The 18,017-nt window shown below is 40.9% G+C and overlaps 1 protein-coding gene across 3 annotated transcripts in view; it reads right to left on the reverse strand.

The window, feature by feature from the left end:
- The window catches only part of Scai (suppressor of cancer cell invasion), a 113,136-nt gene that overhangs the window by 59,365 nt on the left and 35,754 nt on the right, over positions 1–18,017 (reverse strand). The window contains exon 3 of one of the 3 annotated variants that reach the window (XM_048342697.1): positions 7,494–7,611. The exons of the other annotated variants lie outside the window; for them this stretch is intronic. The gene's annotated coding sequence lies outside the window, so the exon portion shown is untranslated. The remainder of the gene's footprint in view (positions 1–7,493; positions 7,612–18,017) is intronic. 3 annotated transcript variants of the gene reach the window in all.

The following is an 18,017-nucleotide window of genomic DNA, read 5'->3' on the forward strand; positions in this document are numbered from 1 at the left end:
TCACACCTATCCTAGCTACTCAGAAAGGTGAGATCTGAGGATCGCAGTTCAAAGCCAGCCCAAGCAGGAAAGAGTCCCAGTGAGACTCTTATCTCCAATTAACCACTTGGAACTAGAACTGTGGCTCAAAGTGGTAAAGCACTAGCCTTGAGCAAAAGAGCTAAGGAACTGTGTCCAGGCCCTGAGTTCAAGCCCCACAAATGACACCCCCCCCCAAAAGGAATCATGTTTGCTCAGCCACAATAATGTAGTATTAGTAATTTCTATTTCATAAAATGAACTGATAGATGAAAAACTGACTTGTAATTATAAGACATTCTGAAATTGTTACTTGTAAAGTTGTTATAAGTATACTAAAAAAGATAGAATGTAGATTAGGAACTACCAAATAGAATAAAAGGTTGAGTGTGCGTGGGATGGAGGTGCCGAGTCACCACGCCTGGTGCAGAAGGAACAAGAAGCTCAGCTTGGTGCAGATGGTGTTCCTGGATCTGCACACGTAACAGAGCTCCAAAAGCTGGTCCTTTCCAGAGTGGGAGGCATCTTCATGCATCAAGGACAACATGAAATCATGAATTATGCACCATATTTTCTAAAATCGTTTTTATCAACTGATCTTTGTTACTGAAGTTAATTACATACTATGCTAATTATATGACTCCAAACTTCTCATTCATCACTGCATAGAGAAACAGGATGGAGGTGTAGCTAAGAGTGTTCACCCCCAGCACACAGATTGACCTCAAAATATACAGAGTTTATGAACCTTACTACTACCATGATGGCAAAGAGTTTTAAAAAGTAGGAAGAGGAGAAGCTAGGGTCAAAGGAACTAGGGCTTGGGGCAAGTGATGAATAGCTAGAGAGCCATTTGCAAAGTATTGTCCAAGAAAAATCACATTATTTTGCCTACCAAATGTGGAAAACAAAATACACAAACTCTAGGATTAGTTTACCTGAGCCACAGAAGATTCACACCACATAGCAGAGCCACGTTCTGGCTAGAAAGGATAGTTATGGTTTTTCTTGGGCACCTTCTCCAGTTCAGTCCCACAAGATATCTGGGGGCGACCAATCCCATGCACTGAGCTGGAGGCAGCAAATAAAGGACTACCTCATTCCCAACTGAGCACATACAACAGGTGTACAAGTGGGTGTGCCAGGAAGGAAAGATGAAGAGGGAAAGAGATGGGGCTCACTGAGAAGAAAGGGACATTGTGGACATTGTCTTCTCTCGCCCAGCTAACTACATTTAGAACTGTATCATCTGGATGTATAGAAAAGAACATTAAGAACTAAGAACATAAATGAAGAAACAGAATAAAAATACAGAAAAAGGACTCTTTAAACTTTATTACTGCAAGTAGAGGCATATGGCTCAAGTGGTAGAGTATCAGCCTTAGGGGGGAAAAAAGCCAAGTGAGACTGTGAGGATCTGAGTTCAAAGACCAGTATCATTACCAAAAGTAAAAATGACTAAAAATAAACTTTCCCCAAATGAGGTATTTCTTGAAGTAGTAATTGATACACCCTGTGGATATCACACATTTTGTTTATTCAGTAATTTGCTGACTGCAGCTTCTACTTTTTGGTTATCGTGAATAATGTTGCTATGCATATTGTGTACAAATTTTGTTATTTCACATATGTTTTGGTTGTACTTGGACTTTGAACTCAGGGCCTCCTGCTTGGTAAAAGCAAGCACTTTTACCACTGAACCAGTCGTTTCAGCTAGTAGTTATTTTCTTTTCTCTTGGGTATATACCTCATAGAATTACTGGGTTGCACAGTTACTCTTAAGTTTAATCTTATAAAGTACCAGGCCATTTTCAAAGGTAACTATACCATTTCTGCAAGCAGCAATGTGTGAGCTAATGAATATCTCCATATCATGTCATTAGCATCTCCTTGATTCTAGCCATCAGAGGCTATAAGCAGCATTCTTGGTTTTAATTTACATTTCCCCAAGGGTTAATAATGCTGAGCATCTATTCATGTTCTTATGGAGCTTTGTTTATTTCCTTGGAAGAAATAGCTACTTAGATCCTTTGCCCCCTTTTTAAAAAATGGATTGTATTGTTTATTACAGCGTTATAAGAGTTCATTATATACTCCAGATCAATGTAGTGGATATATGATTTACAAATATATTATTCCTTTCTATGTCCTTTCTATTCCTTTCTATGTCTTTTCACTTTTTGGATGGGTTATATTTCCATTTTTTTCATCACTGTTAACCTCTATATTTTCAAAATAGCATATATGTAAGTAAAAATCAATAATAGTCAAAAAGACTGAAATAAAAAGAGGTGTAAGTAAAAATCAATAGTAGTCAAAAGGACTGACATAAAAAGAGGTGCTCTGGGCTGTAAATATGGCCTAGTGGCAAGAGTGCTTGCTTCGTATACATGAAGCCCTAGGTTCAATTCACGTATATAGAAAAGGCCAGACAGAGGTGGCGCTGTGGCTCAACTGGCAGAGTGCTAGCCTTGAGCAAAAAGAAGCCAGGGACTGCTCAGGCTCTGAATTCAAGCCCCAGGACTGGCCAAAAAAAAAGGGTGCTCTGGCCAGGGTTAGTGGTCCTTGCCTATAATCCCAGCACTTGGGAGGCTATGACAAGAGGAACAAGAGTTTAAAGCCATCCTGAGCTATATAGCAAGTTTAGGACCAACCTTAAGAAGAAACCGCTTCCCCCTCTCAAAAAAAGCTTTGACCTCTCTGGGTTGTCTTGTCTGGTGATTTCCTTTATGGGCCTACATAAAAAGCTTACTTTACAATTGCTCAATTTGTCTATTTCTGACATTACAAATTTTCTGCAATGACAAATAAGGACATAGAGATCCTACAGTTCAGGGGCTGAGAATGTGGCTTAGTGGTAGAGTGCTTGCCTACCATGCACGAAGCTCTGGGTTCCATTCCTCAGTACCACATAAACAGAAAAAGTGGCACTGTGGCTTAAGTGGCAGAATGCCAGCCTTGAGCAAAACAGGATCTAGGTTTGAAACCAGCCCAAGCAGAAAAGTCCATGAGATTCTTATCTCCATTTAACCACCAGAAAATTGGAAGTAGCACTGTAGCTCAAAGTGGTAGAGACCTAGCCTTGAGCAAAAAGGCTCAGGGACAGTACCCAGACCCTGAGTTCAAGCCCCGAGAAATTCTATTTGGTGCTGGGCATGGTGATACACATTTGTAACTTAGGAAACTGAGGCAGAAGGTTCATATATAAGGCCAGCCTGGGCTACATAGCAAGATTTTTTTTTTAAAGCACAAAGGGGCTGGGAATGTGGCTTAGCGGTATAGTGCTTGCCTAGCACACATGAAGCTCTGGGTTCCATTCCTCAGTACCACATAAACAGAAAAGGCCAGAAGTGGCGCTGTGGCTCAAGTGGCAGAGTGCTAGCCTTGAGCAAAAAGAAGCCAGGGACAGTGCTTAGGCCCTAAGTCCAAACCCCAGGACTGGCAAAAAAAAAAAAAAAAAAAAGGAGCTCTATTTGGCAATGGCTTAGGATGTAGCACTTGCTTATCATGCTTAAGGCCCTTGGTTCATTCTCAGCACCACAAAAACAAAGAAAATAGCTTTTACCTGGAGTTGGGTACATACATGTAATCCCTGTACTGGGAATATAGGTGGTTTAGGAGAGAGTTTTTAAGTCCAAGGGCAGCCTGGGCTACTCATCATTTCAGATGATATGTAATTACTTTGTTTTTGTTTAGTACCATCTGTTTAAAAGGTATTTTTAAGTTAATTGACCTTATGCGATTATAGAGGTGATTGTATAGAGGGATTACAATTAATGATCCAGGACATTTGCTTTCACGGTTCATTCTCTCGCAGCCCCTCCCTCTCTTCTCCACCTACCAGTTGTATAGTTTACTTTCATCAATGTCCAGTAAACATCACTGCTGCACTTTGAAAGAAAAAGTTTCTTAAGACCCAAAAGAGCAGATTATTGGTTTCTTTTGTCTATAATCCTAGTTACTTAGGAGAATGAGAGCTGAGAACTGTGGTTGGAAGCCAGCCCAGAAATATCTGAGACTCTTATCTAATTGGAAAGTAGAGGCATGTCTCAAGTGATAGAGCACCAGCCAAGAGAAGAATAAATCAACTATGAGAGTATGAGGCCCTTAGTTCAAGCCCCATGACTGGCCCACACAAAAAGAATCACTAGTAATAATTCCTACAAAATGAATTCTGGTTGTCAGATTTACCTCTCAAGGAATGACTCTAATTATGAGGTATTTTATTTTGGAAATGTTATAAATTTTCTTAGTTTCTATTACAGAGGTAGTGTCCTACTATTTACTCCTAATAATAGTTATGCAACTATTATGAATATTCTAATAGACAATATTTATAGTATTATGGCACACAGGTTCCCAGTCACATACCATCCTCCTATCCACATAGCCAACAAAAGGTAGCAATCTTTTTTCCTGGATGCTGAATATGGAACCCAAGGCCTCCCACATGTGAGGCATATGCTTTAACCAAGTGAGCCACACACCAGTCCAAGGTGGCAAATACTAAAGCTGGCAGCTTATAGCGTCAATCACAATCCATCCTTAGTTCATTCACTCAGTAACTACCAAGGTAACTATCCTTCTAGATGCTAGAATACACCAGACCACAAAACCGGCAAAATGAGACAGTACGCTCTTTACCAACAGACAAAAATAACAGTCCAAGCGGTAGGCAGCGGGACGAAAAAAATACAGCAGGAAGGAAGAGTGCTACGGAAGGCGAGGCACAGAGAATGACACTGACGCAGAGACGAAGATGAAGTGAAAGGGTAAGCCAAGTAGATGATGGCTGAGGATCTAGGCAGAGGGAATGAGTAATAGGTGCTGAGGCGAGTATAGACTTGGTGAGCTGAGAAATGAGAGGTTCAGTGTAGAACTATAACACTGAAGTACCTGGGCTCCTCATAAATAAAGACAAGCAGAATCCACAGCTGCTGTTTTTTAAACATTACATAAAAGAGGCAAAGGAGAGTCCAACCACCATACATATTCTCCAAGCCCAGCAGGAATGACTTTTATTGCCTGACCCTCAAAGGGAGCATATGGTTCACTTGAAGGGAACTGACTTGTCTTTTCAAAATTTGCACCAAGGGACCATTCAGGCCACCTGCACTCCTTATGAGATTTCTCTTTCAGGAGAATTTATTGTATCTACAAGCATAAAGTGCTATTGATAGGCCTGTAAAATGATTTGTATAAACAGACTGATTAAGATAAGCTAGATTTCATAATGGCTTTTATTTTAAAAGGTTATGATAAAAGGCGATCACAGCTTCTGTTGTTCTTCTGTATCTTAATATTAAAAGTTAAAGCAATGCTATGCAATACAAATTGGACTTGGATTCTTTTTTTTGGCAGTATTGGGATTTAACTCAGGGTCTTACACTTGATAGGCAGGTACTGTGTCACTTTAGGCAAGCTCTCAGCCCTTTGCTTGTAATCTTTCAGATAGGACCTTGCTTTTGCTCAGACCAGTCTCATACCACCATCCTCCTAGCCACATAAACCTCCCCTCCCCACATAGCTGGGATTGTAACTGTTAGCCACCTCACCCAACTTGACTTGAATTCAAGCCCCAATTGTTTTAGAGCACAGCACTTGCTTAGCATGCTGAAAGACCCTCATCAATATCCAGAACCACCGAAATAAAACTGTGGGCTGTTTCCTTAAATCACACAGCTCACAGTTCAGTATAACTTTTATTTCTTTATTGAAAACAACTCTATCTTACCATATTAGCATGGTAAGTGCCAATCAAATGTAATCCTCTTAAGATACCATAAGAGTAAATAGTTAGGGACTGGGATTGTGGCTCAGTGGTAGAGTGCTTGCCTAGCATGCATGAAGCCCTGGGTTCAATTCTTCAGTACCACATATACAGAAAAGGCCAGAAGTAGTGCTGTGGCTCAAGTGGTAGAGTGCTAGCCTTGAGCAAAAAGAAGCCGGGGGACTGGGAATATGGCCTAGTGGTAGAGTGCTTGTCTCATATACATGAAGCTCTGGGTTCCATTCCTCAGCACCGCATATATAGAAAAAAGCCAGAAGTGGTGCTGTGGCTCAAGTGGCAAAGTGCTAGCCTTGAGCAAAAAGAAGCCAGGGACAGTGCTCAGGCCCTGAGTTCAAGCCCTAGGAACTAAGTTTAAGTGATGAGATGCTAGGCAGTACCATTTGTTCCTGCTACTGGTAACCTCAGAGGGTCAAAATGGGCCACAGGGACAAGAGTAACATAAAAACAAAGCAGGACTGCTGGCCCTGGACTTCTCTCAGAGGACAGGGTGTCAAACTGATCAAACTCTCTTCTGCAGAATGATCGAGTCTTAATCTTCTGAATGACCTCTGCTCTGGGAAAACCTGGCCCCTGTTCTCAGATAGGCAGTAGTAACTTTCACCCACCAGTTATTAAACTGATTTCAGTGCCACCAACTCCATACACTCTCCCTAGATCAGAAAAAATTGTGTTTTTCTCTGAATTCTGAAATGACTGCCACATAGTTGAGTTGCTTTATATTGTGGTTATTTATACCTACAATTCTGCCTTTACTGAATTATAAATGTCTTGAAAGTTACAATCTGTGTGAAATACCTCCCCTAGAAGACCTAGTGCAAGTGCCTTGAAGCTGGTGCCCAGACCACTTTAGACTAGGAACAGCCCCACAAGGCTAAAATCTGAGGATTGCGGTTCAAAGCAAGAATGAGCATGGAAGTCTGGGAGACACAAGCCTAAGTACTGGCACACACACAAAAAGATTAAATGAAAATGTATGCAGAGTACTTAGAAGACTGTCTAGTACACATTAAATGTTGTATATTTAAATGAGAAGAGAAATACCATTTTAATTTACCTTCTAAACAAAATTCTGTGGAGGGTTTCTCGTAAAAATTACATCAAGACTATGCAAAAACTAAAACTGTATCGGGCTAACTAGGACATAAAATCACATTATAAAAAAATACAAAATAGGGGCTGGGGATATAGCCTAGTGGCAAGAGTGCCTGCCTCGGATACACGAGGCCCTAGGTTCGATTCCCCAGCACCACATATACAGAAAACGGCCAGAAGTGGCGCTGTGGCTCAAGTGGCAGAGTGCTAGCCTTGAGCAGGAAGAAGCCAGGGACAGTGCTCAGGCCCTGAGTCCAAGGCCCAGGACTGGCCAAAAAAAAAAAAAAAATACAAAATAAGAAAATAACAGCGTGTGACCAGTGACAGCCAACTTCCCGGTTTAACACCCTGATATGGAAGCTACCCATAGATGCTGGTGCCAAACATTAACATCTACAAGCGTCTTCTCTACGCACCTGTTGTGCCTATTGGAAATGTTTCTGCTGTAAGTAACTGCCACATGCCAGACACCCTGGTTGGTAAACAATCAACATGGTTCCCTCAAGATTACTAACAGGCAGGTAATGAATACTGAGGGCATGCTGATGCTATTAGGCAGAGAGAGGCGGGCCCTGGCCCTCAAGAAGCTCACCACCAGTTAAGTGAATGATGCCTGCAGGGATGCTCCTGTTAATAGTTCCCAGAGGCCATTGCTACAGCAAAGCAGGAAGACAGCTCAGAGAAACACTGGAAAAGGCGAGAAAGGCCATCTGAAAAATAGATGGAGTAAAAATGAGACATGAGTATTTCATTACCTTACATGGCATATCCAAACAGATTAAGATAGTCTAGAAAGGTAAAACAAAAGTTATGAATAAGATATTCTAGAAAGGTAAAACAATTTATGAGAAATATTTGTGGAAGGTAGCTTTTGTTTTGGTCCAGGTAACACCCATTTTCCTTGCTTTGTGGAATTAGTGCTCTCTTACTACACTGAATCTCATCAGAAACAAAAAATCCTATTTGGAAGAAAACATAAAGAGCTGGGAGATAGGGGCTGGGGATATAGCCTAGTGGCAAGAGTGCCTGCCTCGGATACACGAGGCCCTAGCACCCACATATACAGAAAAAACGACCAGAAGCGGCGCTGTGGCTCACGTGGCAGAGTGCTAGCCTTGAGCGGGAAGAAGCCAGGGACAGTGCTCAGGCCCTGAGTCCAAGGCCCAGGACTGGCCAAAAAAAAAAAAAAAAAGAGCTGGGAGATAAGGAGAAGAATAAAGAAAGGGAGAGGGAAAAATGAATCAGGGAAACAGTAATTGTACATGTGAAAAGGGCTCAAAGAGTCTAGAGACACATACCAAAAGACTGACAGATACAATGAATAATCTGATGTTTGCAACAGACACATGGGGAATAATTATTCTATTCTTGTAAGTTTAAATTATTTCAAAAGAAAGTTTAATACATCTATAATGTCTGTTATAAAAAAGCAATTTTATCTCTTCCTCTATATGTACAGGGACATCTAGGATAAAGTTCACCTATAGTCAATGATATAAATAGAGAGATTTGGTAGAAGTTCATTATTTCATCACTGAACTTTCTATAGTGTTACAATTCAAAAGCATCATGTACTATTTTACTAGAAATAATGGGGTGATAATTTTACAAGAAAAGACTAAAATCAAATATGACAAACTGTAAATGTAGGTTAAATTTGATTGGCGGGAATGCTCATGAATATTTTGTTTGTATTTTCTGGTTATTATTTTGGTCAGGGCCTCATGACGGGGCCCAGGCTGGCCTTGACTTTATAATCCTTTTATTTTAACTTCCAGAGTACTGAGATTATAGATATGCACTTACACATCATCCTACTTTATAGTGTGTGTGTGTGTGTGTGTGTGTGTGTGTGTGTGTGTGTGTGTGTTTCCTGGGGCTTGAACTCAGGGCCTGAGTGCTGCCCTTGAGCTTCTTTGCTGAAGGTTAGTGCTCTACCACTTGAGCCACAGCTCTACTTCCAGCTTTTTTGATAGTTAGAGATAAGAGTCTTACAGGCTTTCCTGGCTTCAAATGGTGATCCAGCTAGCTATATTATTTTCGACAATAAAACATCCCAATCCTTTCTTTCTTTCTTTCTTTCTTCTTCTTCTTTCTTTCTTTCTTTCTTTCTTTTTTTTTATTTATTTATTTTTTTTTTTTGCCAGTCTTGTGGCTTCGACTTAGGGCCTGAGCTCTGTCCTTAAGCTTCTTTTGCTCAAGGCTAGCACTCTACCACTTGAGCCACAGCACCACTTCTGGCTTTTTCTGTTTATGTGGTACTAAGTAATCAAACCCAGGGCTTCATGCATGCAAGGCAAGAAGTCTACCGCTAAGCCACATTTCCAGACCCACATTCTGATTCTTGTGAAAATTCTCTACAGTGGGGTTTCTCAGTCTTGGCTGTACTCATCTTTTAGGCCTAACAATTCTTTGGAATCAGGGGTTACCTGGGCACAGGAGTATATTTAGCAGTACTCCTTATCTCTACCCACTGGAGACTAGGAGCACCTCTGCCTCATATGGCCAAATATGACAGGCAAAATTACCCCCAGCCAAAAACTACTGTTCTAGCATACCACTTATCTTTTATCCAAAACATACATCATCCCTCAAGCTCCCCAATCCTTAGCTATGTACTATATATTGAATAATAATTTTCAACATGTCTTTTTTCTCTTATTCCTTTTTAAAATATATTTTTACTATCTTTAAGTTTTTGTACAAAAGTGTTGCCATTCAACAAAGCAGTGTGCCTTGATCTCTTATTCTTAATTTGATTACCAATATTCTGTTAGTTCAGAATATCACAAGTATTTAAATAAATTTTGCCATTGCAGATTTAACAATTCAATCAAAATTATACTGCTCTGACAGTTCTCTTTCCTCATCCATTTGGAAAGCTTGAAAGTACAGACCTTAAGCTATGTATAGTACAATAGCCTTCCAAAATATGGGAGAAAGCAGGACAAGGTTACATAATCCAGTCTCTTAACAGATATCACTCAATTGTTTGGTCAAAGTAAGTAGCTCCATGACATGCTTTAAAGCAGAATACACCATGCAAAGATAGAACTGCAAAGGACACTATCATTATTACCCAGCTCCTTACCACTCCAAATGGGATCTGCAGCCCAACAGCACCCAAGCTTAATATAAAGGCAGAATCTTGAGACGTGCTAAAGCAGAATCTGCATTTTAACATGTTCTCCAGACATCCTGCACACATATTAAGTCTGAAAAGCAGTGATCTGGCTGCTTCTATACCAACTTCAAGTTCAGTGGGCTTTTTCTTTTTTTGGTCAGTCCTGGGGCTTGAACTCAGAGCCTGGGTGTTATCCCTAAGCTTCTTTTTCTCAAGGCTAGCACTGTACCACTTGAGCCACAGCATCACTTCTGGCTTTGGCTGAGTAGTTTATTAAAGACAAAAATCCCACAGTCTTTTCCACTTGGGCTGGCTTTGAACCATGATCCTCAGATCTCAGCCTCCAGAGCAGCTGGCTTTGGACTGTATTCTTGTAATATAATGTTCTTACACTTAGGAAGATGAAGTGAAAACTGTAAAATTATATAATAGTTACAAGGTAAGAGGAAAAAAATAGTAAAATCTATCTTCTACCCCAGAAAAATCTTCAATCTTATGAAGCTAATTTCAATGAGGAAACATATGCCTTTTGTTTGCTTGCTTATTTATGGTTCTGGGATAGACTCCTAAGTACTAAGCAAGTTCTCTACCACTAAGATTTGTCTTAGCCCTCATATTTTAAAATTAAACTGAGAAAAATAAATATTTACTGAAAATGGATTCTTTTTCACTAAGAAAGAACTAACTCTCCTTGTAAAGTTTAAGCTGGGCACGGGTGGCTCATGCCTATAATCCTAGCTACTCAGGAGGCTGAGATCTGGGGATCCTGGTTCAAAGTCAGTCTAGGCAAGAAAGTCCATGAGACTTTTATCTCCACTAAAGCACAAAAAAAGTTGGAAGTAGAGCTTTGGCTCAAGTGGTAGAGCACTAGCCTTGAGCACAAAAGCTCAGGGACAGTGCCCAGGCCCAGAGGTCAAGCCCCAGGACTGGCACCCTAGAGTACAAGAGTCAGTTACTGTTTTCATTAAGGTATACATTTGACTTATTTCAGAAAAATAAACGCAACTATAGTAATGATGACTGCTGGGAAACAGAGTTGAGTTGAAAGTCAGATCATGTTTGTTTGGTTTTGGTTTTTTTCACTGGTTGCCCAGACTGGTCTGGAACTCTTAGACTCAAGCTATCCTCCTGATTCGGCCTCCCAAACAGCTGAAACAATAGAGTTCTTGCCACTGTACCTGGTTGTAAATCTGTATCTTAATTATATACATCTGGAAAAAAATTCCGGTTAGCATAGTCAGCAAGTCATAGTGTCTTGAAAGAAATCAATCATTTGTAGACTTGAACTAAAAAAGAGACCAACGGCTCCATTCATTATGACAGTGAACACAATGGGAGCTTAGGAACATGCCCTTATTGAACAAATGATGAGTATTTAAGGATTTCATGTTACACTGTTCTGTGCAGAACAGAATAAACGAATGCATATATATATATATGAGAAGAGGAACAGAAAGAGGATGAACAACAGGAAAAGGAAGAAGATATTTTTTTCCTTCTCCTGAACAATAATTTTAGCAACAATCTAATGGGTTATTTCATGAATCTGCTGCTTGCTTTCCTTGCCATCACCATCCTAATCTAAATCACTATCATCTATTTTGAAGTCTTTTGATTCATTCTACACATTTCCACTCTTTTTTTTTTTTTTTGCCAGTCCTGGGGCTTGGACTCTGAGCCTGAGCCTGAGCACTGTCCTTGGCTTCTTTTTGCTCAAGACTAGCACTCTGCCACTTGAGCCACAGCGCCACTTCTAACTGTTTTCTATATATGTGGTGCTGGGGAGTCGAACCCAGGGCTTCACGTATACGAAGCAAGCACTCTTGCCACTAGGCCATATTCCCAGCCCACATTTCCACTCTTGAGCCCTTAACTCTAGTCTTTTCCTAACAGATGGAAAGACCTCTTCAAAGGTCTCTGTGATACAGCCAGTAAGTCCAGTAAGATAGGACAGGCACAGAAATCATCCCTCCGACAAGAGGCTCAGAAATGGAGGCACAGTTTCCTGCCCCAGGCTCCTTTGTGTTATGGCTGGCAGTCCTGATTCTCTTGTTTGTGCCTGGTTTCTGGATCAGATCATCTAGACTTGCCATCAGTGCCCTGAGTTACTGACAACCTCCCAAAACATTCCTTCTCTGCTTAAATTAGCTGGAATTAAAGCCTATAATTTTCATCCAAAAACCTTTCCTGGAACAATGCCACATCCTTTTTTTAAAAAATGACCTGTCACTCACTACATTTAGCTTTTCAAACAAGTATAATTAAAAATCTGTAATTCTAAATAGCATTCACATCACCAGCCTCCTGAAAATAGTTTTCAAAGTGAACAATTAGCTTTTTTATTACTTAATTAAATCCAACCCTCTACCTACTCTGTGCCTGCACCTAGGCAGCTAAAATATATGGCTGAAGAAACACTACCATGCTGACTGGTCTTATTTTCAATTCAGGGCCTCAGAGATGCTCTCCTGCTATTCCCTAATCCACTCACTCCTCATCTTCCTATTTCGCACATTCTCCTCTCCTCAAGCAGGCAAGATCTTATCCCTCAGCCTCAGTTTTCAGATGCTGCTGAATGTGAAACACATTTCCTGGAGAAATGGAAGCCATCAGTAAACATCATTCTTTTTTTTATTACTTATTAACAGGCACATAGTCAATCATTTTCCTTTTTTGTTTGTTTTTTGTTTTTGTTGGTTGTGGTGCTTAAACTCAGGGCCTGGGCACTGTCCCTGAGCTTTTTTGCTGAAGGCTAGCACTCTACCACTTTGAACTACAATGCCACTTCTGGATTTCTAATGGTTAATTGGAGATAAGAAACTCAAAGGGGTTGGGAATATGGCCTAGTGGCAAGAGTGCTTGCCTCCCATACATGAAGCCCTGGGCTCAATTCTCCAGCACCACATATTTAGAAAACGGCCAGAAGTGGCGCTGTGGCTCAAGCGACAAAGTGCTAGCCTTGAGCAAAAAGAAGCCAGGGCAGAAGCTCAGGCCCTAAGTCCAAGCCCCAGAACTGGCAAAAAAAAAAAAAAAAGAAAAGAAAAAGAAAAAAGAAACTCACAGACTTTCTTGCCTAGGCTGGCTTTGAATCTCAATCCTCAGATCTCAGCATCCTAAGTAGGATTACAGGTGTGAGCTATATCCTCTTCTTGAAACGCTACTATTGGTCCGCTATGACATCATTTCCTCCTCTTCATTGGAGAGTGGAGTAGAATCCCACTCCCTAAGTTGGCTGACCTCAACGTTATTCAATGTTAACATGTTCCAGGGCCCCTGAGCTAAGATCTCTGAGATGTTCTCCTCTCTTCTCATTCTAAAGAGTCTTATGACTTTAAATACCAACTGTACAATAACAGTTCTTAAATTTTGAAGTGAATACTAGATTTGTTACCTAATTTGTTTCCATTTCCCAACTTCTTCCTACATGGCATCTCTATTTGGATACCTAAAACTAGCAATCCAACTCAACCTATCCAAAGTGATACTCAATTATTCCTCCCCTAAGTCTACTCTATTCATAGTCTTCCTTATCTTCTAGAGGTTCTTACTCAGTTATAGATCATTCCAAACACAGCTCACAACATGACCTTTTAAAAACATGCCAAATTCCTATCATTTCTCTGTTCAAAACCTTCACAGGTTTTTCCAGCTGACTCTGAGAAGTAATACTTACAAGTGTCATATGATCTGACCACCAAGATACCCAACACCATTCCCTATTCTACGATTCTCATTCACTTTAACCATGATGGCCCTGTGCTACTCCTCACATAGCAGCCCACGACACATCCTGGCCATGTGCTGTTCTCTCAACTAGGAATACTCCTCTCCGAAGATCAGCATAATAGCTTACAAACACTCTGGCCAAATCATTTTATCAAAGCTTCTCTTATTTTTTACAGGTCTTGGTTTTAACCTGTCTTAGCCTAGGCTAAAATCCTCCTACTTATGATTTCTGCCATCACTGGGATGACAGGTGCAAACCATTTTGCACAGCTTTTTACCTTTTTTTTTTTTTTTTTTTGCCAGTCCTGGGGCTTGAACTCAGGGCCTGAACACGATTCCTGGCTTCTTTGTGCTCAAGGCTAGCACTCTACCACTCCACTTGAGCCACAGTGCCACTTGCGTTTTTTTCTATATATGTGGTGCTGAGGAATCAAACCCAGGGCCTCATGCAAATGAGGCGAGCACTTTACCACCAAGCCATATTCCTAGGCCAGCTTTTTACTTTTGAGATGGTGTTTGGTGAACATTTTTGCCCAGGCTGGCCTAGAATAGCAATCCTTGCAATGACAGATGTGAGCTACCTCACCCAGCTACAACTGCTTTACTCCCATTTGGACCTGTGCAACACTACACAGTAAACATTTTGGAGGGCCAATATCATATACAATTATAATTTTCAAATGCTAAAATGTGCATGTGTCACCAAGCATGACGCAGGAACTCAGTTACTGCTGGTAAACTAACAGAGGTTGTCAAATGTGGGAGAGAACTGTGTGGTGGTGCTTTTCTTATTTGTGCAGTGCAAAGGGAAGTCTCCCACCTAGTTATTAAACATTCACTCTGTCTGTGGTAATAGCTATTATGCCAAACACAATTACACAGGCTAGAGCTGGATCTGTGAAGGGTTTGTTGTTGTTTTGATTTTGTACTATTGTGACCTTATTCCTTAATCAGTAGTCACATCTACAATGTCAAAACTCTTCCTCCTGTTCCCAGTTCCTCTCATTTAAACAAACAAGAACAAAAAACAAGACCATTTCCCTAGATAAATGTATTCAATATTCCTTAGATGCAAAGGCTTTCAGATAACCTTTTTTGGGGGGTCAGTTGTGGGGGTTGAACTCAGGGCCTGGGCACTGTCCCTTAACTCTTGCTCAAGGCTAGTGCTCTACCACTTTGAGCCAAGTGCCACTTCCAGTCTGAGTGGTTAATCAGAGGTAAGAGTCTGATGGGGACTTTTCTGCCTGAGCTGGCTTTGAACCATGATCCTCAGATCTCAGGATCCTGAGTAGCTACGATTACAAGCATGAGCCACCACAGCCCAGTTTAGATAACTATTTAAAACAGACATACTTGTAGGAGGATGAGGTGATATGGAAGTAATGGCAGTTGATTGAAGTTCATTTCTGATACAGTAACTATGTTCTTGACGTTCTTTAAAAATACACATTCAGCTGGGTGCTACTGGCTCACACCAGTCATCCTAGCTACTCAGGAGGCTGAGATCTGAAGGTCGTGGCTCAAAGCTAGCTCTGGCAGGAAAGTCAGTAAGACTCTTATCTTCAATTAATCAGAAAACTGGAAGTGGTAGAGCACTAGCCTTGAGCAAAAGAGCTCAGGGACAGAGCTCAGGACCAGAGTTCAAGCCCTAGGACAGACAAAAAAAAAAAAGAAGAAAAGAAAAAGAAAGCTCATGGACAATGCTCTGGCCCCAGGACTGGTATGCGCACGTGTGTGCGCACGCGCGCGCACACACACACACACACACACACGAATACGTATATGAATACATATTCATATACATAAGAAAAATAGAGAAAATATTTATCACAACAATGTGATTCCTACAGCATTTTGTTATGAAAAGGAAAACAAATGCAGACCATTTATCTGAATAAAATTTAAGAACTGCACTGGCTTAGGCTCTGACTGACTGAACCTGAAAATTCTGAATCTGGGAGTAAGTAATCAACATAGGGTAATTAAATGATGCGGTGAATTCTTTTTGCTTGTTTGGGGGTTTGAGGCAGTACTGGGGTTTGAACATGAGGTCTCTGCTCTACCACTTCATACCCTAGTCTGTTTTTCCATATAGGGTCTAATGTTTTTGTCTAGGTTGGCTTTGAATCATAATCCTCCTACTTCTGGCTCCTGGGTAACTGGGATTACAGATGTGCACCACCTCTTCTGGTCCTGTTTTTTGGTTTTTGTTTTTTTGAGACATGTTGTCACTGGGATAGCCCATGCTAGACTCAAACTAGCAATGTTCTTGTCTTACCCTATAAATATTGTGATTATGTGTTTAGAGTATACAACACCTGAGGAGGTATGTTGAATTCTATAAGTAGACTTATACAACATTTGCCAATTTGTACTATCTTTTTTCACTTAGCATAATGTCTTCATGTTTGGTCCACATTGTAGCACTAATCTAAACAACATTCCTTTTTCCAGGAGAACAATATTCAATTGTATATGTATATCATAATTTGTGTGTGCATTCATCTATTAATGGATATCTGTGTTTTTCCACCTTTTGGCCCCTGAGCCTTCAAATCCCTGGGTTCCCTTTCTTTGTTTATATATCAAGAAGTAAAATTGCTGATTTATGTGATAATTCTGTTTAGATTTTTCAGGCACTGCCATATTTGAATGTAAAAGTTCAAAGCAAAAATATCAATGTCATCTACAAGTCTATAAGAAGTAGGTCTTGGGGCTGGGAATATGGCTTCGTGGTAGAGTGCTTGCCTCGTATACATGAAGAAGTCCTGGGTTCGATTCCTCAGTACCACTTATATAGAAAAATCCAGAAGGGGCACTGTGGCTCAAATGGTAGAGTGCTAGCCTTGAGCAAAAAGAAGCCAGGGACAGTGCCCAGGCCCTGAATCCCAAGCCCCAGCACTGGCAAAAAAAAAGAAGTAGGTCTTGTCTCTTCTGTCCATTATTCACATCGCCTAGAGCTACTTTTGAATTGCAACTTGTAATACATATGTCAGGGGTGGCCCAAGACATCACATCATTTATTGGCTGTGTACAATGTGACAGATTCCAAACCATCTCTGCTTTATCCATATTCATTCATTCAACAATCATTTACTGAAGAACTCCTATGCACCAGATAAGTGTTCAAGTTTTGGGTAACCCCAGCAATGAACAAACATACATAAAATAATCTTGTCCTGGGAGAAAACAGATGGTACAAACACAAACGTAAGTTGCATATACTTCAAGTGCTTCTAAAGTAAAAGCAGACAGGGCAAATGAGGAGCTACAACTGCAAGCAGGCTTGATTCCCAAGATGACAGGTGAATAAACCTGAAGGAGTAAAAGCACAGGCCATAAAGGAAATCTGGTAGATTATTCTAGGCAGAGATAAGAACAGGAGTCAGCTTGTCTGGTGTGTCTGAGCAACAGCAGGAAAGTCTATTGTGTCTGACATGGGACTAGCCACAGACCAGTGCTGAGACAAGTCAGAGAGGCATTGGGAGAACTGACTCATGTGTAGCCACTGGACCACTGAAATGAGTGATATATGATGAGGAGCCATTGGGACATTCTGAACAGAGACCTGATCCCAAGATCTCATTGGCTCACACTATGTTGAGAAGGAAGTCAGTTAATGAATATGCAAGCTGCCCAGGCAACAGTTGACAACAGGATGAATCTGAGGTTAACAGTGGAGAGTGTGAAATGGTTAAACTGAATATTTCTCTTTTTTTTTTCTGTCAGTCACAGTGCTTGAATTCAGGGCCTGGGCATTGTCCTTGAGCTCTTTCGCTCAAAGCTAGTTCTCTACCACTTTGAGCCACAGGGTCACTTCCAGTTTTCTGATGGATAAGAGATAAGAGTCTCATGGACTTTCCTGCCCAGGTTGGCTTTGAACTGTGATCCTCAGATCTCACCCGCCTGAGCAGGTAGGATTACAGGTGTGAGCCACCAGCGCCCAGCTTAAATTGCATATATATATATTTTTTTAATTATTATTTTTTTTTTTTTGGCCAGTCCTAGGCCGTGAACTCAGGGCCTGAGCACTGTCCCTGGCTTCTTTTTTGCTCAAGGCTAGCACTCTGCCACTTGAGCCACAGCGCCACTTCTGGCCATTTTCTGTATATGTGGTGCTGAGGAATCGAACCCAGGGCCTCATGTATACGAGACAAGCACTCTTGCCACTAGGCCATATTCCCAGCCCCCTAAACTGCATATTTCTTAATCTAGAGCTATGATTTGTTGGTGGACTACAAGCAGAGAAAAAGAAAAGACAAAGAG

The sequence above is a fragment of the Perognathus longimembris genome, chromosome 1 (genome assembly GCF_023159225.1).
Source record: "Perognathus longimembris pacificus isolate PPM17 chromosome 1, ASM2315922v1, whole genome shotgun sequence".
In the NCBI taxonomy this organism is placed as follows: domain Eukaryota; kingdom Metazoa; phylum Chordata; class Mammalia; order Rodentia; family Heteromyidae; genus Perognathus; species Perognathus longimembris.